The sequence below is a fragment of the Myotis yumanensis genome, unplaced genomic scaffold (assembly GCF_028538775.1).
Source record: "Myotis yumanensis isolate MYYU_CA2020_CCGP unplaced genomic scaffold, mMyoYum1.0.hap1 SCAF_3, whole genome shotgun sequence".
In the NCBI taxonomy this organism is placed as follows: Eukaryota; Metazoa; Chordata; class Mammalia; order Chiroptera; family Vespertilionidae; genus Myotis; species Myotis yumanensis.
This window is the reverse complement of record NW_027223754.1, coordinates 160,780,431-160,802,274: the sequence shown is the minus strand read 5'-3', so window position 1 is coordinate 160,802,274 and position 21,844 is coordinate 160,780,431. Positions and strand designations below refer to the sequence as shown.

At 51.2% G+C, this 21,844-nt stretch overlaps 1 protein-coding gene across 1 annotated transcript in view; it reads right to left on the bottom strand.

Annotated features, from left to right (window-relative positions):
* LOC139005481 (extracellular glycoprotein lacritin-like) overlaps positions 1–7,287 on the bottom strand; it is a 44,042-nt gene extending 36,755 nt beyond the window's left edge. Inside the window, exon 1 of the transcript XR_011470677.1 lies at positions 7,119–7,287. The gene's annotated coding sequence lies outside the window, so the exon portion shown is untranslated. The remainder of the gene's footprint in view (positions 1–7,118) is intronic.
* Positions 7,288–21,844: the final 14,557 nt, after the last annotated feature.

The following is a 21,844-nucleotide window of genomic DNA, read 5'->3' as shown; positions in this document are numbered from 1 at the left end:
CAAGGGCAGTTGGAGGATCGGGCCTGTAGGGGAGGGCAGTTGGGGGTGATCGGGCCGGCAGGGGAGCAGTTAGGGGTGATCAGGTTGGCAGGCAGAAGCATTTAGGGGCAATCAGGCAGGCAGGCAGGCGAGCAGTTAGGAACCAGCAGTCCCAGATTGTGAGAGGGCTGTCCAACTACCTGCAGTCAGACATCCCCTGAGAGGTCCCAGATTGGAGAGGGTGCAAACTGGGCTGAGGGACACCCCCAGTGCACAAATTTCATGCACCGACCACTAGTTCTAATACATAAAAACCCTGGGTCTGTGATGACCAGAGGCTAGACCAACCGGAAGTCAGTCCTGCAGTCACAACTGGGTTGCTGTGGTGACCCAGCACTGACTGAGATGGCAGCAGGACCAGTGACCCAGCACTGACTGCTATGGCTGCAGGAGCGGTTTCCCAGCACTGACTGCTGAGGAGACTGTGAATCAGGCCTGGAAAGAGGTCTGAAGAGAGAAGCAGGGTCTGATCCATAGACTATGTGGCAGTGTTTATCAGCACTTGCCTCTCTCATTCTCTCCAGGCCTCCACTAGGACTGCTGATCAGCCCTACCTTTCTGATTAGGCTCTGTTGATAGGCCCAGAGACACTGGCTGGCATAGAAACCGACCAATCAGAACCAAATCTGGGTGAAGTGTGAGAAGCCAATGGCTGCCTAGGAGGTGGAGCTTTTGACGCTGACTGGCATAGAAACCAACCAATCAGAACCAAATTGGCCAGCAGAGGAGGGAAGTTGGGGGCAAGATCAGGCTTGCAGTGGAGGGCAGTTGGGGGCAGATCAGGCCAGCAGGGGATGGCAGTTAGGGGTGATCTGTCTGGCAGAGGCAGTTGGGGGCGAGATCAGGCCTTCAGGGGAGGGCAGTTAGGGGCGATCATGGAGGCAAGCCGAGGCAGTTAGGGGCAAACATGCAGGCAGGCAGAGAGGTTAGAGGCGATCAGGCAGGCAGAAAGAGGGGTTAGGGGCAATCAGACAGGCAGGCAGAGGCAGTTAGGGTTGACCAGGCAGGCAGGTGAGCGGTTAGGAGCCAGTGGTCTCAGATTGCAAAAGGGATGTCTGACTGCTGATTTAGGACATCCCCCAAGAGGTCCCCGATTGAAGAGGGTGCAGGCTTGGCTGAGGGAACCCGCGCCCCTTCGTGCACAAATTTCACGCACTGGGCCACTAGTGTATATATGTCCTATATAATAAAAGGTTAATATGCAAATTGACTGAATGGTGGAATAACCGTTCGCTATGACACCCACAGACCACCAGGGTGCAGATGCAGGAGCTGCCCCCTGGTGGTCAGTGCACTCCCATAGAGGGAGTACTGCTCAGCCAGAAGCTGGGCTCACAGCTGGCAAGCCCAGTGGCGGTGGTGTGGGAGCCTCTTCTGCTTCTGTGGCAGCACTAAGGATGTTCAACTGATGGCTTAGGCCCTTTCTCCAAGCAGAATGGTCCTAAGCTGTCAGTCAGACATCCCCCGAGGTCTCCTGGACTGTGAGAGGGTGCAGGCTGGGCTGAGGAACCCCCTGAGTGCACGAATTTTGTGCACCAGGCTTCTAGTATATATATAAGCCTAAGCAGCCGGCTGGTAGCTATGACTTGCACTGACCACCAGGGGGAAGACGCTCAATGCAGGAGCTTCTGAGTGACAGCAATTTTGCAGAGTGCCCTCTTGCACTCCAGGACCCCTCAGAGGATGTCGGACTGCTGGTTTTGGACTGATCCTCGCAGGCCAGGCTGAGGGACCCCACTTGCTGGAGGGACCCCACTCACTTCACAGACTCCCTTTGAGCCCAGGTGCTGCTCCAGGTGCGGCCATCCAGGGAGGGACCGCTGGAGGTTGGCTCCTGGGAGTATCCAGCCCATCTTGCCCAGCCCTGTCCTGACGGCCACCTTCTGACTAATTTACTTTCAATGTGCATGAATCTGTGCACCGGGCCTCTAGTTATAAAATAAAAAAAAATTTTTAAACTATGGCAGGCAGGGATGCACATATGGATGATATATTCATAAATAAACATAAGGAAAATATCATCAACATCAAGAAAGTGGCCACTTTTGTTTGGAAGAAGGCAGCTCTGATTAGTATGAGAGACCTGGAAAGGCTGTTATTGTGGCCAGCAAAGTTCTGTGATGTGTGTGGTGGGGTAAGTGGTGTTTTAAAAATAACTCAGTAAACTATGCATTTGTTTGAAGTGGTTTTCTGCATCTGTATTTTATTTACAATAAAAAGTTTCAAATAAGTTTAGTCCTTTTCTAGGAAGTCCTTCTTTCCATATCCAATCTCCTTGCACCATTTCTTTTCTCCATTCTGATATCTCCTGACTCTGAAAAGACGGTGCTCTTTGACGCTGAATGATCAAATCCCCATCTTTGTGTGCCCATTTAGTATTATTCCCATTTGGGGTGAAGGTGGTAAGATGGCTGCCCATCTCTATGGCCCCCAAATGGGTATCAGCCACAGGAAGAGGGGCAGTGTCAATCTGAGAGGCAGACTCTCCCCAAAGAAGAAATGGGATGCACAGAATGGGGGTGTGTTGAGGTAGGGCAGTTTTTCTCAAGATAATCCATTGGCCTCTGTTCTGGTGACATTTCAAGCTCCCTGGCATTACCAGTCCCATGTGTGTGCACGCCGCATATATGCGTGCACCGCAAAAACATTAGCTGAGTCCATCTCTAGCCATTCCTGGTGCAAATGTGCAGGGTGCCAGCAGGCAGGCATGTGTGCTTCTGTATGTGGGTGGGGGCCATCCTCCTCCTAGGAGGGGACTCCTCTCCAGTTCTCTCTTGCTCTGCGGGAGGGGGCTGGCTGTGAAAGAGACAGGGAGAGAGGGAGCATGCGGATTAGTGGGAGGTGGTAACGTTAGAGGGAGACTTTGAATGGGCAGCAGGGTTCTGTGATCCCTTCCTTAGCCAATTTCCTTGTCTTGGACAAGATTTCTAAGCACTCAGTGTCCTTGAGAATGGTGAGGGAACAAAGTCAGACTTCCCAAAGCACCTCCCAGACACCCGAACTATGCTCTTTTCTTTCTTCCACACATCCCAAATCTTAGCTCTCAAGGACACTTGGTGCCTTTGCCTCTGATTTATCTTCAAACCTGTCACGCCAACGACCTGGTAGTTGTGGGCACCCTATACCCCCTGCCACCCTGTGCTCCCTAATGCAGACCTTCGGAGCGTTTTTTGCCTTCCCTTGTCAGTCTGGGATAGGAGCTCCTGCCAAACCTGCAGCTTTTTGCCTGCACACGTGGCTAACACAGCAGGAGGGGTTGGGGTTAGACTGCAGGTAAAATTTCAGGCTTGGCAGACAGATTTCTGAAGATTAGAGAAAAGCAGGCTCAAGGCCCTGCTCTCATTTTTCCTCTGGGTCCTTAGCATGGCCTTACCCTTCTCCTCTGCCCCTATGCCCCTGAACCAGCTGGCCTCCCCTCTCAACTCCCAACACACGCTGCACCTGCCTCCTCTGACACCACACTGAGGCAGGTCTCACGTAGTGATACCTGTTTGTGCCAATGGAAGTCATATCTGCTGGAAACCACTCCTAACCCCCACATACCACACTCATGGGCCCTTTCTTCCTGGCTCCGAGGTTATCTCTGCTAGTTCCCTGCCTGTAGGCACAATAGCCTTTCTCGTGACCCCAGCAAACACTCCCCATGCTCCTGGCTCTCCACCCTCCTCATCCTCAGGAGCTTGGAGTTCTCCCCACAGTCCCTCCCTCTACTGTCCCACCTCAGAGATCTGGAGATGCGGCTCCCCCAGGCCAGAGAGAGGAAGAGGACCCAGGGACCTAACCGCTACCCACACTTGGGAAGCTGAAGTTATAGGGAGAGAGTGAGTACCTTCCCTTCCCCTTCCCATCCAGACGTTGTTCTACCAACCAGCTGGATCAACAGAAGGAACACTCTGTCAGCCCCTCCTGAAAGGCCAGTGTTTTTTCAGGTGGGGAGGCCAGCAGGGCCCTGGCAGCCAGTTGGGGGAAGTAGGGAACTGACCTTGTGGGAATGGATATTCTTTAGGAAGAGCGATGCCCAGGCAAATGGACAGAGGACACAAAGGAGATGGAGAAATGAACAATTATCTGGCAAACAGGCTGTAGTAGTGACCACGGGTGGTCACCCTCTCCACTCACACTCACTGTCTCTGAGACACACACTTGCTCACACACTCTCACAGGCTGCTGCTGCCTCTGCCAGGCTGCTCAGAGCTAAAAATAGGCCAGGCCAGGAGGCTGGGCCAGGCTCTGGACTCCCACCCCTCTAGCAAAGGCCAGCACAGTTCTTCTCCCCTTCCTGTCTCTCAACTTGAACCCCAGTCCCTCTGAAGCCCCTGTCTGTGGCTTCCCAGTGCTGTTCTCTCCATGCCACCCCCCACTTCTTGCTCCAAAGGGCAGTAGTTGGGAAAAAAAGGACCCACGTGTCCAGACTTGCAGCCAAGGGAGCCTCAGTCTGCAGACGGGACCACCCCTAATGTTATGGGTTCAATCAGCAAGATAGACCACCAACTCAGAATTTAAATTTAAGAGCCTTTCTTAAGCTGGCCAGCTGACTACAGCGCGTACCTCTTCGCAGAGAGCCTTGGAGCTGCAGTAGTGACCAAGGGTACAGCAAAGCTTTTGTTTGCAGCAACTACAAAGTGTTTCGATAGCTGTTCCTAGTACTGGAAGGGTAAAAAGTGCACAAAAAGTTCTCAAGTTCAAATGGAAGGAAAACGGGGTTACACCTGGCTGGGTTTAATCATAATACATTGTTTTTCTAAGACAGTCAGTAATTTTTCTATGCCATGGTCCCTGCCCCTAGCACATTCCCTACTGGACCATGTACAATGGGATGATTTATAAGATCAAAATAACTTTTCTCTTGTTAAGCCAAACAGCAGGGTTAAAGGGAAACTACAGTTTCCACCTGAGATGACTGCTACTATACTTCATTCCCCACTAGTTTTATGTACATGAGTGAAATCATGGACTCATCCTTATTAGTTAGGGAATTGTACTGCCCCCCACTTCTTTTATGGGGATTCTCTATTTTGTTCTTGCTCTCCTATCCCCTAGCACATGTAGCCCCACTTGGCCCTGGACTTTCTCACTGGCTACCAAAAATGTTCTTACAGTTACCAAGTCCCCTAGTGCCATGGTCCCCGTCAGTACTTGTCCTCACTGAAGCCCAGTTCCACTCTTGCTGGCGTTGAGCCTCCTCCTGGCCTGAGTGGAGCTCAGGCTAGGGATCTCATGGGTGAGGCCGCTGGCTGCTACGATCCAGGCCGCTTCCTGGTGCAGGAGCTGGGAGTGGTATAGCCAGGTCTGGATGCCGTCAGCAGGACGACAGTGTATCATCCTTTCCAATTTGGGGTGAGTCCTTGGGTAATGAACTTCTTTGCCAATACCGAGTCCCCAGGCTGGAAAGGATGTACAGGGTCCAAGGTGGGCACCGGCATGGCGTCTCGAACAAGCTTATGGGTGGCTCTCTGGCTATACTGCAGAGCCTGCAAGGACTTGAGCAAGGAATGGTTATGACTTTGAGCTTTTAATTCCTCCCCTAACTTTGGGTAGGATAGGGGGAGGTTTACCAAACATGATTTCAAAGAGAGAACCCCTCCCGGTTGGTGGTACACCTGGCCCATAAGTAGGCAAAGGGCAGGAGGTAGGTCCAGTTTTCACTGGTTTCTGGCGAAATCTACCTCCCAATGTTCTCCTGGGGAGTTTCCCTGGGCCTAAATTCCTAGGGGGACCCCCTTACCTTGCATTTTACCTGTGACCTGCCTCACAAAAGTTCAGAAGTCTTGATGACACATATATGGGAAGCCTGGTGCAACTGGGCAACCAAAGTCCGACCTAGAGCCCCTGGGACGAACATTGTGCCATCTGGTAGAGTCTACCAACCATTTGGTCCTCTGGTAGCTTGCTTCTGTTCTGCCATTTCCTCGTCTTGTAAAGGCCCCACTGGTTTTTGGGTGGCTTCCTTGGCAGCTTGGTCTTCAGCTTGGTTCCTTTGGGCGGTCTAGGGCGACTACCACCGCCCACTGTATACCAGATTTCTTGCGAGTTCAAATCTCGCTGGAGCTTCCAAATGTTATGGGTTCAATCAGTGAGACAGACCACCAACTCAGAATTTAAATTTAAGAGCCTTTCTTAAGCTGGCCAGCTGACTACAGCGCATACCTCTTCGCAGAGAGCCTCGCAGCTGCAGTAGTGACCAAGGGTACAGCAAAGCTTTTATTTACAGCAACTATAAAGCGTTTCGTTAGCTGTTCCTAGTACTGGCAGGATAAAAAGTGCACAAAAATTTCACAAGTACAAATGGGAGAAAAACGGGGTTACACCTGGCTGGGTTTAATCATAATACATTGTTTTTCTAAGACAGTCAGTAATTTTTCTATGCCACGGTCCCTGCCCCTAGCACATTCCCTACTGGACCATGTCCAATGGGATGATTTATAAGATCAAAATAACTTTTCTATTGTTAAACCAAACAGCATGGTTAAAGGGAAACTACAGTTTCCACCTGAGATGATTGCTACTATACTTCATTCTCCCCAAAGCCCCAGCCCTCTCAGTGTTCCCCAGCCCTTCGGGTTTTCACTCTCTGGGATCCAGTAGTCTAGCTCCTAGTTAGGAGAGCACTGGGCAGGCTATTGCTCTTTCCACTCCAACACCTACAGCACCAGGCTCCCTCCATTACCTCCCCTCTCCCTGGACCTCTCCCCAGAGGCAGCAGGGACCCTTCAGCAAGGCGCCCCCGCAGAGCTCAGAAACCCGCGGGGTTGGCTGGGTGGAGGACCCCAGACTGGCGAAGGCCAGAGAGGTCCTGTCCTCAGGCAGCCCCCTCCCCCGGGGCTGGGGAGGCAGAGAGCAACTCTGGTGGGGATGAGCTTCCAGGAGAGGCTCTGGTCCTTCAGTCCCTGTAGAAGAAGCAAGGGTAGGGATGTGTGGCTCCCACGTGGGGGAGGGGGTGGAAGACGCCCAAACTGAGCGCATCCGGCCTTAGAGGCGCACTGCTCCGGGAGGACCAGGCAGGGATCTCGGATCACACAGTCCTGGGGTCCCTTGTCCTTGGCTGGGCGAGTCCCCTGCCGTCCCGCCCTGCTCCGCACCTGCTCCACAGCCTCGGGGTCAAGGTGCGGCTCCAGCAGCGGGACCGTGAACTGGATCTTCCGAGGGCTGTTGTCCGGTTCCATGGTTGGGCGGTGGCCGCTGGCCCACGCTGTGGCGGGGAAGGCGGCGGGACTCGGGGCTGGGGCGGGCGCGCTCCCTCTCTGCTCCGCTCAGCTCCTGCCAGGCCCCAGCCCGGCGCGCTCAGCTCCCAGCTCCTGGCTCCGCGCTCCCAGCTCGGGGCCTCCAGGACTCTGCAGCCGCCTATTGGCTCCGCACCGCCCCTCACAGCCCCCTCCCTCCCCCTGGCCCCTAGCCTTTACCCCCTCGTGGCTGCACCGCTGGCGGCGGGGGTCCCCACCCCTAGGGGGGGGTGTGTGGCCGGCGCCAGTCCTGGTGGACAGCCCAGGCGCCTGTGCTGGTGTCCCTGGAGTTCTGGGCAGGGGGGAATGTGGCGAGCAGCTACCAAGAACTTCTCCAAGTCTGGCAGGGTTTAGGGCTGGGAAGGTGGAGGGGCCCTGCCCATGAGAGGAGGCAGCAAACGGGAAAGATTTCATTTCCTTTCATGAGAAAGGGGGTTGTCTCCTAAAGAAAAGCAGGACAGGGGGTTTGGGTATGCAGCAGGAAGGATTAAGGCCAGACGTGGAGAGGGACTTTCCCCTGAGAGAAGACATTAGGGCGGAGGTGGAAACTTGGAGCCCAGGTGTGGGTGTGGGCACAGGTCCTGTGCTCCCTGGGTGGCAGGGAAGGGGACTGAACACCTTAGAGGGTCTCCAGAGACCAGGGCCTCTTCTCCAAGTGCTGATGGCAGTGGGTGCAGGGCCCAGGGAGAGAAGACCATCTGGGACTCAGCAGGAGGAGTAACGGGGGTGGTGAGCCAAGAGTGCTTGTGAAACAGATTTCTGGTTCTGCTTGCTAAATTATGGGGATGGAGAAGCAGGTGAAAGGCCTGCAAGAAGAGGATGCTGGGGAATGGAGAGGGAAACTCCTTGGTGGGGTGGCTTGCTTACAGATGGCGTGGGTTTCCACTTTCACTCTTGGCAGAATATGAAATAATCTGCTGTAACTGAAGGGATGGGGGTTAGACTATGTGAAGAACTTACTAGTTTGATGTAGGACCAGGATGTCAATCAATACTAGAGAGTAAAGGAGACAGAATATTCATAGGAGCTGTGGGCGCTATGCCAGATCTGGGGGCCACTGGATAGTTAGAGGAGAGGTGCCAGGGCACTGGGGAGGGGAGGGCTGGACATTCTGAGGGGGGGGGGGAGGGGAGTGGGGAGGAGAAGAACTGGGGTGGGGAAGACAAAGGACAGGAAATTCTAAGGGAAGGTCTCAGCAGGGACCAGGGCTAGAGATGTGTTCCTTTCGCTTTAAAATGAACAACTGGAAAGTCCCATGCAATCCATGCCTGCTTCTCTGGGGACCCCATGGTCAGCCTCTCCTGTAAAGGGTCAGCCGTAACCCTCAGTTGCCTCTTCTCCCAGGCAGCCCTTCTTTGGCCTGGATTTCACATGGTCCCTTCCCGTGTTACCTCCCAAAATAACCTCCTCTGCACCCCCACACCCCCAGCCATATCACTTCACACATGCCAGGCCCAGCTCGGTTTTCTCAGGGCAGTGCTGGGGTTATAGGGGCCCAGTGGGCCAGCCAGACCTCCATTTGCCGTAACTAGCTCTGTTTTGCAGTCATTTGGACTCCAGGACCCCCTACACCCAGCCTGCATTTGCAGGGTTCCCTTGCTCTCTCTTTGATGTAGTAGGACTGGCCTGGGAAACTGCTGATTGGAGTCTTTAGCCCCTCTTCTGGTCAATTGCTACCCACTCCCTAGAAGTGACAGCAGAGGGAGGGTGTGTGAGGCAAGAAGCCAAGAGAAAGATGGAATGGGAGATACAGGTGCTCGCTCTGACTTCCTTTGCACTGACGCACCTCCTAAGCACACATGCACAGAGCAGGGTCCAAAGTATCTACACTAATAAAAGAGAAACATGGTAATTGGCGTACGACCGCTACCCTTCCCATTGGCTAATCAGCGTATCCTTATGCAAATTAACTGTCAGCCAAGATGGCGGCCGGCAGCCATGCACTGAAGTTAGCAGGGAGGCTTGCTTCCTCCAGGAACTGCAGACTCCAACGTTCCCCGCCTCTCAACTGCAACTCTAAGCAACTATTACTATGTTGCAAATAAGAAGCTAAACAAAACTGGCTTTCAGCCAGCCCCGGACCACAACATTGTATCGATGTTTTCAGCAGCGAGGCCTCAGAGCTAAAGCTGGCCCAGAATAAAAAAACAAAAACAAAAACAAAAAACAACAAGGAGCGGTTGGGAGCTTTTAGTCAACTGCCAGTGGGAAAACAGCCCTCAGTCCCTCAGCCAGCCTGGCCAGGCACCCCAGTGGGGACCCCCACCCTGATCAAGAACACCCTTCAGGGCAAACCAGCCGGCCCCCACCCGTGCACCAGGCCTCTATTCTATATAGTAAAAGGGTAATATGCCTCCCGGCACCGGGATCAGCGGAGCAGCGAGGCTCCCGGCACTGGGATCAGCGTGACAGGGGGCAGCGCCCAAACCTCCTGATCAGCCCTGCTCTGTGCCTGATAGCGGGGGAGCTCCCCAATCCCCCGATTGCCCTGCAGCTCTGTGTGTGACAGGGTGCAGCGCACCAACCCCCTGATCGGCCCTGCTCTGTGTGTGACAGGGTGAGGAGCCCCAACACCCCGCCCCCACGGGTCCTGCTCAGTGTGTGACAGGGTAGAGCCATAACCTCCCCATTGGCCCTGCCCTGAGTGTGACACTGGTGGCGCCCCAACCCCCTGATAGGCCCTGTTCTGTGGGTAATAGAGGGTGGCACCCCAATCCCCCTCCACGGGCCTTGCTCTGTGTGTGACAGGGTAGAGCCATAACCTCCCCATTGGCCCTGCCCTGAGTGTGACAGGGTGCAGCATCCCAACCCCTTGATCCGCCCTGCTCTGTGTGTGACAGCGGGTGGTGTCCCAGCTCCCCTATCGGCCCTACTCTGTGAGTGACAGCGGGGAGCTCCTCAAACCCCTGATGGGCCCTGCTCTGTGAGTGACAGGATCAGTGCCCCAACCCCCTGATTGGCCCTGCTCTGTGAGTGACAGGGGGCAGTGCCCCAACCCCCTGATCGGCCCTGCTCTGTGTGTGACAGGGGGTGGCGCCGCAACCTCCCCATTGACCCTGCCTTGAGTGTAACAGGGGGCGGTGCCCCAACCCCCCAATCAGTCTATCCTGAGCGTGACTGAGGGTGGCATTGCAACCTCTCGATCCGCCCTGCTCTGTGCATGACGGGGCGGCGCCCCAACTCCCCAATTGGCCCTGCTCTGATCCTGACCAGGGGCTGCACCCAGGGATTGGGCCTGCCCTCTGCCACCCTGGAGCAGGCCTAAGCCAGCAGGTCGTTATCTCCCGAGGGGTCCCAGACTGTGAGAGGGCACAGGCCGGGCTGGGGGACCCCCCCCCCCCCCGAGTGCACAAATTTTTGTGCACCGGGCCTCTAGTCTACACTAATAAAAGAGAAACATGGTAATTGGCGTACGACCGCTACCCTTCCCATTGGCTAATCAGCGTATCCTTATGCAAATTAACTGTCAGCCAAGATGGCGGCTTGCAGCTGTGCACTGAAGCGAGCAGAGAGGTTTGCTTCCTCCAGGAACTGCAGACTCCAACGTTCCCCACCTCACTTTCCGGCCTCTCAACTGCAACTCTAAGCAACTATTACTATGTTGCAAATAAGAAGCTAAACAAAACTGGCTTTCAGTCAGCCCCGGACCGCAACATTGTATCCATGTTTTCAGCAGCGAGGCCTCAGAGCTAAAGCTGGACCAGAATAAAAAAAAAAAAAGAAAACAAGGAGCAGTTGGGAGCTTTTAGTCAACTGCCAGCAGGAAAACAGCCCTCAGCCCCTCACCCAGACTGGCCAGGCACCCCAGTGGGGACCCCCACCCTGATCCAGGACACCCTTCAGGGCAAACCAGCCTGCCCCCACCCATGCACCAGGCCTCTATCCTATATAGTAAAAGGGTAATATGCCTCCCGGCACCGGGATCAGCGGAGCAGCGAGGCTCCCGGCACTGGGATCAGCGTGACAGGGGGCAGCGCCCAAACCTCCTGATCAGCCCTGCTCTGTGCCTGATAGGGGGGAGCTCCCCAATCCCCCGATCGCCCTGTGGCTCTGTGTGTGACAGGGTGAGGTGCCCCAACCCCCCTGCCCCCACGGGCCCTGCTCTGTGTGTGACAGGGTAGAGCCATAACCACTCCATCGGCCCTGCCCTGAGTGTGACAGTGGTGGCGCCCCAACCCCCTGATCGGCCCTGTTCTGTGGGTAATAGAGGGTGGCGCCCCAACCCCCCTCCACGGGCCTTGCTCTGTGTGTGACAGGGTAGAGCCATAACCTCCCCATTGGCCCTGCCCTGAGTGTGACAGGGTGCAGCGCCCCAACCCCCTGATCCGCCCTGCTCTGTGTGTGATAGGGGGCGGTGCCCCAACTCCCCTATCGGCCCTACTCTGTGAGTGACAGCGGGGAGCTCCTCAACCCCCTGATGGGCCCTCCTCTGTGAGTGACAGGGGGCAGCGCCCCAACCCCCTGATTGGCCCTGCTCTGTGCATGACAGGGGGTGGCGCCGCAACCTCCCCATTGACCCTGCCTTGAGTGTAACGGGGCGGTGCCCCAACTCCCCTATCGGCCCTACTCTGTGAGTGACAGCGGGGAGCTCCTCAACCCCCTGATGCACCCTGCTCTGTTAGTGACAGGGGGCAGCGCCCCAACCCCCTGATTGGCCCTGCTCTGTGTGTGACGGGGTGGCGCCGCAACCTCCCCATTGACCCTGCTTTGAGTGTAACAGGGGGCAGTGCCCCAACCCCCCAATCAGCCCTACCCTGAGCGTGACTGAGGGTGGCATCGCAACCTCCTGATCCGCCCTGCTCTGTGCATGACGGGGCGGCGCCCCAACTCCCCAATCGGCCCTGCTCTGAGCCTGACCAGGGGCTGCACCTAGGGATTGGGCCTGCCCTCTGCCACCCGGGAGCAGGCCTAAGCCAGCAGGTCGTTATCTCAGGAGGGGTCCCAGACTGTGAGAGGGCACAGGCTGGGCTGGGGGACCCCCCTCCCCCCGAGTGCACAAATTTTTGTGCACCGGGCCTCTAGTCCTATATAATAAAAGTGTAATATGCAAATCAACCAAACAGTGGAACATCCTGTCTGTGGGTGGTGAGGGGGCAGGGCCGATGAGCAGGCGGTTCCAGCAGGCAGAGGGAGGGGATGGCACTTTCAGCTAATCCTTTTATCTCATTTTATCCATTTATCTCTTGACTAGCTAGAGTTTATAATGTAATAGGTTTTTTTTTAAGGGTCATAGGAATGGAATGTCTTGAATTTTTGCATGCTGAAAATATTTGTCACCTTTAGACTGGTAAAATAATTTGAGGAAGTACAAAATGCTTGGGTCTCATTTTCCTTCTTCTAGAGGACTTTGTAAGGATTTCTCTACCCTTTTAGTGTTAGTTTGAAGCCAGCCTGAATATATATATACTAGAGGCCCGGTGCACAAATTTGTGTGGGCCTGTGGGATTGGGCCGAAATCAGCTCTCCAACATCCTCCAAGGGGTCCTGGATTGTGAGAGGGTGCAGACCAGGCAGAGGGACCCCACTTGTGCACGATCGGGGCTGGGGAGGGACCCAGGAGGTTGGCCAGCTGGGGAGAGACTGTGAGAGGGCTCCAGGGTGTGTCTGGCCCATCTCTCACAGTTCGGATTGGCTGGACCCCAGCAGCAAACTAACCTACAGGTCTGAGTGTCTGCCCCCTGGTGGTCAGTGCATGTCATAGCCAGTGGTTGAGCAGCCTTAGCATATAATTAGCATATTACGCTTTGATTGGTTGAATGGCCTACTGGTCGACCAGACACTTAGCATATTAGGCTTTTATTATATAAGACTAGAGGCCCGGTGCACAATAATTTTTGCCTTGGGGGGGGTGGGAGGGGGGTTTCCCAACCTGGCCTTTGCCCTCTCACAGTCTGGGACCCCTCAGGAGATAACGACGTGCTGGCTTAGGCCTGCTCCCGGGTGGCAGAGGGCACACCCAATCCCTAGGTGCAGCCCCTGGTCAGGCTCAGAGCAGGGCCGATTGGGGAGTTGGGGCGCCGCCCCCTGTCATGAACAGAGCAGGGCGGATTGGGAGGTTTCGATGCCACCCTCAGTCATGCTCAGGGTAGGGCCGATCAGGGGGTTGGGGCACTGCCCCCTGTCACTCACAGAGCAGGGCCCATCTGGGGGGTTGAGGAGCTCCCCCCTGTCACTCACAGAGCAGGGTCGATCAGGGGGTTGGGGAGCTCCCCCCTGTCACTCACAGAGCAGGGCCCATCTGGGGGGTTGAGGAGCTCCCCCCTGTCATGCACAGAGCAGGGCCAATCAGGGGGTTGAGGAGCTCCCCCCTGTCACTCACAGAGTAGGGCCGATAGGGGAGTTGGGGCACCGGCCCCTGTCACACACAGAGCAGGGGGGATCAGGAGGTTCGGGCGTTGCACCCTGTCACACTCAGGGCAGGGCCGATGGAGAGGTTATGGCTCTACCCTGTCACACACAGAGCAAGGCCCGTGGAAGGGGGTTGGGGCGCCACCCTCTATCACCCACAGAGCAGGGCCAATCAGGGGGTTGGGGCACCGCCACTGTCACACTCAGGGCAGGGCCAATGGAAAGGTTATGGCTCTACCCTGTCACACACAGAGCAGGGCCCGTGGGGGCAGGGGGCTTGCAGCACCGCACCCTGTCACACACAGAGCCGCAGGGCGATCAGGGGATCGGGGAGCTCCCCTCTATCAGGCACAGAGCAGGGCTGATATGGGGATTGGGGCGCCTTCCCCTGTCACAAACAGAGCAGGGCGGATAGGGAGGTTGTGGCCCTGCCCCCAGTCACACACACAGAGCCGCAGGGCGATCAGGGGTTTGGGCGCTGCCCCCTGTCACGCTGATCCAGGTGCCAGGAGCCTCGCTGCTCCGCTGATCCCGGTGCTGGGAGGCATATTACCCTTTTACTATATAGAATAGAGGCCTGGTGCATGGGTGGGGGCTGGCTGGTTTGCCCTGAAGGGTGTCCTTGATCAGGGTGGGGGTCCCCACTGGGGTGCCTGGCCAGGCTGGCTGAGGGACTGAGGGCCATTTTCCTGCTGGCGGGTGACTAAAGCTCCCAACTGCTCCTTTTTTTCTTAAATTCTGGGCCAGCTTTAGCTCTGAGGCCTCGCTGCTGAAAACATTGATACGATGTTGCGGTCTGGCTGGCTGAAGCCTGGCTGACTGAAAGCCGGTTTCTGGGGTTTGGTTTAGCTTCTATATTTGCAACATAGTTGCTGAGAGTTGCAGTTGAGAGGCCGGCAAGTTAGGCGGGGAACGTTGGAGTCTGCCATCACTGGAGCAAACAAGCCTCCCTGTTCGCTTCAATGCATGGCTGCCGGCCACCATCTTGGCTTACAGTTAATTTGCATAAGGATATGCTGATTAGCCAATGGGAAGGGTAGCGGTCGTACACTAATTACCATGTTTCTCTTTTACTAGTGTAGATTCTTCCCCCTCAGTTCCTCAGTAGGTAGGCTGATAGTTTGGCCTGAATGCAAAATGATTCTCTTTTATAAATTTTAATTTTTTATTATAGTTGAAATGCAATATGATAATACTTTCAGGTGTACAACAGAGTGATTAAACATTTTTATACCTTACAATACGATCACCACAATAAGTCTAATATCCACCTGTCACCCTACGTAGTTATATTCCCTGTATTCCCTAGGCTGTACTTTACATCCTGTGACCTATTTTACATCTGCAACTTTGTACTTAATCTCCTTCTCTCTTTCTAATGATTCTTTTTTTAATTTGAATATAAGAAATTTTATTAAGCCAGTTCTCAGCATTTGTCTTTTTGAATCTGTTTTTCCTTTCAATCTGTAGATTCCCATTTTTTATTTTATTTTATATTTATTTATTTATTTAAAAATATTTTTATTGATTTCAGAGAGTAAGGGAGAGGGAGAGAGAGATAGAAACATCATTGATGAGAATCATTGATTGGCTACCTCCTGCATGCCCCCTACTGGGGATTGAGGCTGCAACTGGCCATGTACCCTTGACCAGAATCAAACCTGGGACCCTTCAGTTCCCAGGCCAAGGCTCTATCCACTGAGTCAAACCGGCTAGGGCTCACATTTTTATTATTAATTTTAGTTATTTTTGTGGTAAAATACATATATCATAGAATTTACCATCTAAACCATTTTTAAGGGTACAGTTCAATAGTGTTAAGTACATTTATGTTGTTGCACAACCAATCTCCAGAACTTTTTTCAACTTGCAAAACTGAAATTATCCCCTGGCCCCAGCCAGATTCAAATTTTCTTTTATTTTTCAGGAACACTTTAACTATGTCTTAATTCTGCTTTTCTTTTCTAGGTGCGCAGTTCTCTTTCTCAGGAGCAGTCTCATACATATGGTGGATCTAGTTACAAACAAGGTATCTTTGATTTTGTTCCTCTGAGTATATCATGCACTTTAGAAAAGTTGTATTTGTCTGCTCTGCTCATGAGCTGTCATCATGGGACACTGTCAGCATCTTCCCTCAATTTGGTTCCAGTTTCACTGGACTTGGCAGAAGTTCTTCATAGAAAGTGTTATTTGGGCCCAGCTGGTGTGGCTCAGTGGTTGAGCATTGACCTATGAACCAGGAGGTCATGGTCTGATTCCCAGTCAGGGCACATGCCAGGGTTGCAGGCTTCATCCCCAGTCTGGGGTGTGCAGGAGGTGGCCAATCAATGATTCTCTCTCATCATTGATGTTTCTATTTCTCCCTTCCTCTCCCTTCCCCTATGAAATCAATAAAAAAATATTTTTTAAAAAAGGAAGTATTATTTGGGGTTGTAAGTTCTCTCCATTTTCATTCAAAATGGAATTTATAAATCTATATTTATTTTTCTTGTGGTAAATCAATTCAATTGGTTTCAGAGATAAGATGTTGGTGGATGTATCTTTATTCCTTCTCATTATATTTGGAATTGTGTTCTTGAGTGTTTCTCTTATTAACTTGTATATAATTTATTTAGAAGAGTGCTTTTCAGCTCATGGAACATGTAAACTAATTACTCAAATTCTGCAGCATACCAAAAAATGTATTTTTTGTCAATCTGACAAAAAAAAGAGATATATTTTGATTCATTCACACTGGATGGCTGTTGTTGTGTTGGCCATTGTTATTTTTTTTTATTTGACAATTTAAGGGAAAAGAGGTCATTGCTCCTCACTAAATAGGTATCGCATGTTTTAAAAATTCTTGTGGCATGCCAGTTGAAAATCAATGATTTAGAATATCACTCATAGCTGAACATCAAACCTCCATAAACTTAGAACTTAGGAAAACAATTGCAAACCCAGAAATAATCCTTTTAAAATTGTTTATTATTTCTTGTCATTTCATGAAATTGCAGGTGGGAAGGGGTGTGGTAAGCTGTGCTTGGCCTTTTAGCTGGACACAGATGCGTTTGTATGTGTCCTGAGTGGTTTGTGTCAGAGAGACCACCTTCTGCTCCCCACACCCCAACAAAGGTAACGTGTTAAAGTAACATCCACAAGGGGAAGCTGCCTATGCCTTGTTTCCTTGTTGGTCTGCTAGGGCCTTTGGACTGCTGCCGTTGTCTGTGGGGATGAAAGATTTCACTGGGCCTGTGGTCTTCTCTGAAACAGTATCTGGGAAACTGCTTCCCTTTTATCAGGCTTTTTCATGGCCAATGTACCTTCCAAAGTACAGAGATTTGGGTGTGAGATGGTTAAAGTTTTTTCTCCTTTGAAGAGGGAGGACTTGGGGTGTGTTGAAGTGCTGGAAGGCAGATATCACCAGAGCCTGGGTGGGTACTGTCAGTGGGGAGGATGGGAGAAGTGTTGTGAACAGGTATGGGCCTGAGTGGACGGTGCCTACATGAATCTCCATCTTTAAATACACAAGCCATTTGTGAAGTAAGCATCTATTATCCATTGAGTATCAGGATATTGAGATGGATCACACATAGACTTGGTTCTGAAGAGTTATATATCTGGTAAAGAGGTAGCACAAGTGGAGACATTAATTTCACAGGTTGAGAATGGAGAGGTGGGTGGAAGTGGTGTAATACTTTCAATAATAAAGATAAATTAAAAAACATACTGAAATAAAAGAATTAAACACTGAGAAATAAATTTAACCAAAGAGATCTGTGCAGTAAAAACTAAAAGACGTATATATCAATATAATGGACTATTATTCAGCCATGAGAAAAAGGGAAATCCTGCTATTTGCAATAACATGGGTAGAGCTAGAGGATATTGTGCTAAGAGAAATACGCCAGAGTAAGACAAATACTTTATGATCTCATTTATATGTTGAGAGAGAGAGTGAATCTAAAAAACCCCCAAACTCATGGAAACATAGTAGATTGGCGGTTGCCAGGGCTTAGGAGGTGGGGGAAATGGGTGATGGTTGTCAAAGGCTGTGACCTTCCAGTTATAAGAAGAACCAGTAGCCTGCTGAGATGTTGAATATGGGCATAGGGGTGTGTGTTAGTTTCCTACCATAAACTGGATGATTCAAAACAACATAAATTTATTGTCGCTTAGCTTTGAAGTCTAAAAGTTCAAAATCAAGGTGTCAAAAGGGCCGTGATCTCTCTGAAACCTGCAGAGAAGAACTCTTCTCTACCTCTTCTTGTTCCTGGTGTTGGCATCACACCAGTCCCTGCCTCCTTGGTCACATGGCCATCTATCCTTGTGTGTCTTTACATAATCTTCCCTCTGTGTGTGTCTGTGTCCCAATTTCTCTCTCTCTCTCAACTTTTTTATTGATTTATAAAGAGAGAGGAAGGGGGAGGGAGAAACATTAATGTGAAAGTGACACATCAGTGAAAGTGTGAGGACTACGCCCTCCATCTTACCCTGGGTCCTCCATTTTTGAGCAGCCATGTGCTCAGCAAGGCTTTTTCCCGGAAGCCCAAGCCTCTGCTACCACACCCAGGATTTCTTTAAACTAACCAATGACAATCAAGGGAAGTATGTGCCAAAGATACGACCACATCCTGTGTAACGAGATACCGACTTGCGCCTGGCCAATTGGCAGGGCCCACAGTCCTCTCTCCTCCCCTTACTATAAAACCTCTCTCCCCACAGGGCTGGCCCTCTCCCTGCCACTTACTGCTGTACCAGTAAGGGGAGTAGGGGAGCCAAGCCCGGGTTTGAATAAAAGACTCTCTGCTTTTGTATCGGACTCAGCTGGCTCTCTGGTGTGTTCTCTTGGGGATCCTGAAATCTGGACATAACATTTCGGGGCTTGTCCGGCTTTCCCAAGACCATCGAGGGACCCCTGATCTGGAGAGTCTGACTGACCGCGGGGGAGAGTTGGAAGACGTTCTATCCCCCAGGAGGGATGTGCATTCACCTCACGAGGGATGTGGTTTCCCCTCACAGATTTGAGACGAGGCAGGACGCTCCCGACGGTTTGGCATAAGGCCATCATCTAGCTTTAGGGTTTGGCTTCCATGGAGTTGGAAGACCATTTTGGTTTTGTTTCCATGGAGTTGGAAGACTGTATTTTCGGGCCCTGTAGTGTTTTTTTTTTTGTTTTTTTTTTTTTTTTGGTTTTATTTTGTGGACATACTGGACGGATGTTATGGGACAGACTCAAACTAAGTATTATGATTGATCATTTCAAAGAAATTTGGGAGGCTATAGAGCTCCCTCAGGAATTGGGAAATTGTTAGGAATTGGATGGATTGTTTAAACTCTGACCCAAAGGAAAAAAAAAAAAGAGATGCTACCTAGATTCCAGCAGCAGGATTGGCATTTCCATAATAAAGAACAGGTTTTCCAAGGGAAAAAAACTGGTCCTTTGTTAATTAAGAAAGCTTTTCTTAATGGAGGAAGGGGATAGTCACCTCCTACCTGTAGCAAAATCTTAAAGAATGTCATCAATTTACATCTTAAAAGACCAGGTAGTCCAGAACCTGTTTTGCAAGGCTCAAATGTGGTTTTCCAGAGCTGCTTGAAAGTAAAAAGTAAAGTTTACTCTAATTTGCCTCATGAAAAATCTAAAGAACAGAATTAAATCTATTGGTTGAATATTGAGAAATGCTGAATATTTAACTTGCCAGCTAAAAGTTTAAGGTTCGGATTGAATTGGGAAAAATTATGTAATTGTAGTAACTAAATGCCTTTGCTTATTGGTCTGATTGAGAAGGGAGGATTCATTTTGTGACCTCAACTGAAGATTTTTGATGCAAGGACCAGTTTAAATTTAATTGATATTCTTTAAAATGATTATAAAAGGTATAAACAGCTATTAAGATTTCTGTTTGTCTACAATACAGCTACATGACTTGCTGCTCCCCTGGGGGCCGCCATCTTGAAACAGCAAAGGCCCCTCCCTCTGATTTAGCAATGTCTCACTGAGGCAGGATGGAATTTCAGGGGTGGAGCTTTAAGGTGGAGTTTTATGGGGCAGGAAGTGTGCTTGCCTCTTGAATTTATTTTGAAGCTAATCTCTTAAATCTAGAAAACCCTGCTTTCCTTACAATTATAGGTTATGTCAAAGTCATTAAAAGGGACTGATAGCAGTAATCCAATTTCTAAAGTACAGTACGATTATTTCAGGTAGAAACTGGTTTCATACTGATCTTAGAGGGCACATTTTTCCTTTGCCTGGGAGGGACAGCGCAGCTGTCCCAGGGTTGGGCGGCTCCAGTTCAGTGTTCTGGAGACCCAGGACATGCCTAAGTATAACCTATGTTACCCAAGGACTCTAGATTGCTTAAATATGTATCTTTGTTGTTTAATGTTAATTATTTTTGGTTTTGGATTTGTTTGTTTGTTTGTGATGAGTACCGTTTCTATCTGGATGAGACATAGGTCAAGAATCCTGTCCGGGGATGTGGGAAAGGGAGGCCCCCACATCTGTTCCTGTCGGGCCCCCATCAGGGGACTTGGGCGGTATTCCTGTTATTTGCTCAAGATCCCAAGACTGTAAAAGTACTTGTTCACTGAAAGGGTGTAAGTGTAAATGTTTATTTGAAGTTTATATGTCTACTTGGGTATAATTATTTGTTCATGTAAGTGTGGAAGTCTGCGGAAAAAAAAACACGCTTGACTTCTTTGAGGCTGAGTGCTCTGACCGATAGCAAAGTGCCCTGAGCGGCCGCTGGGATCTTTCCCCAAGGGCACTTGCTCTCTGTCAGAGGTGGAATCAGCCTGCCTAACTAGTAAACATCTCTGTCTGTTTGTTTGCTGGGAACTTTGATTTGCTATGTGATATTTTGTGCTGGGTTGGGATTTTGGAATTCTGGGGTAGATTTAAAAGGTATTTGTGGCTTTTCTAGTCTTATTGGGACATTTAAGGGTGGGGCTCACAGTTCCTCAGGGGAGAGATTTTATGGGCCCCCCCTGCCTGTGCTGAATTAAATAATACAGGCCAGTGTCATTTGGCTTGCTGGTTAAAGGAAGACAATGGGCCTTGGAATCTGTAAAGGTTGGCGGGAATGAAGCTGGTCAAATGTACTGAAAGGGTTTGGTACCTGTTGCTGCTAGCAAAGGAGGGGCTGATATCCCTTTCTAGCACACTCCCTTGAAAGAGGCCTGGTTGCTGCTCTGCCACAAAGGAAACTGGTAGAAAGGCAAGAAAGCAGAGTGCTGTAACTAATAAACAGGGTTACTTTGAAGTTCTCCAAGAGAGGAGGAATCTGACTCAGAAACTGGCCAAAACCTCATTGGGTTGGGAGAACTGGAGGCTATGATAGGGTCCGACAATGGACCAGCCTTTATTTCACAAGTAATGCAGGTAGTAACCAGGGCTATTGGGGACATTGTGCTTATAGGCCCCAGAGTTCAGGGCAGGTCGAAAGGAATCATGGAAACTGGTGGGGACTGGGTGGCTCTCCTATCATGTTTGGCAGGCCACCCCCTATCATTCCTAACCTTAAAGCCGACTTTCTTGCTGCAAGAACTATCTCTTTCCTTGAGAGGGCTCCATAGGGCGCAGGAGAACATTTGGCCATGCCTCCGTGCCATCTATGAGACTGGCCCAACCCCAACTCCTCATCAGCACAGACCAGGAGATTGGGTCTACGTCAGAAGGTATCGCTGGGAGACCCTCGAGCCACGTTGGAAGGGTCCCTACACTGTGGTGCTGACAACCCCCACCACTCTCAAGGTAGACGGCGTCTCGACCTGGGTCCATCACACTCACGTCCGGTCAGCAGACCCATCCGTGATCCGGAAAGACTTCATCACCAGATGGAGCATCAGTCGAGATCAACCTAACCCACTCAAGCTCAAGCTACGGCGTGCTCGACCGCCTGATGCTGGTAACATTGCTTGCGATCACTCCTGCCACCGGGAGCCCCCACAATACTGTGTAATAGACTTAGATGATGCCTGCACCTTCACAGACATGGCTCCAAAAAGACAAGGACAATTCATAGGAAGGTCAAGAATAGACTTTAGTATAAGATTTGGCTGCCTGAAGCGGCCATGATGCCAATATTATGTTTCATTGTATTGATATGTTATATTGACCTTTAATTATCTTGCAGGTTTGAATGTATGTTGGCTGTCCTGGAAGGGGACTGTGTGGGGTGAACCCCAAAGTAAAGGGTGTCTAGCTGCCAAGAGGGCAGGTGCCCAACTAGGCAGGGAAGGGTGCCCATCAGGTT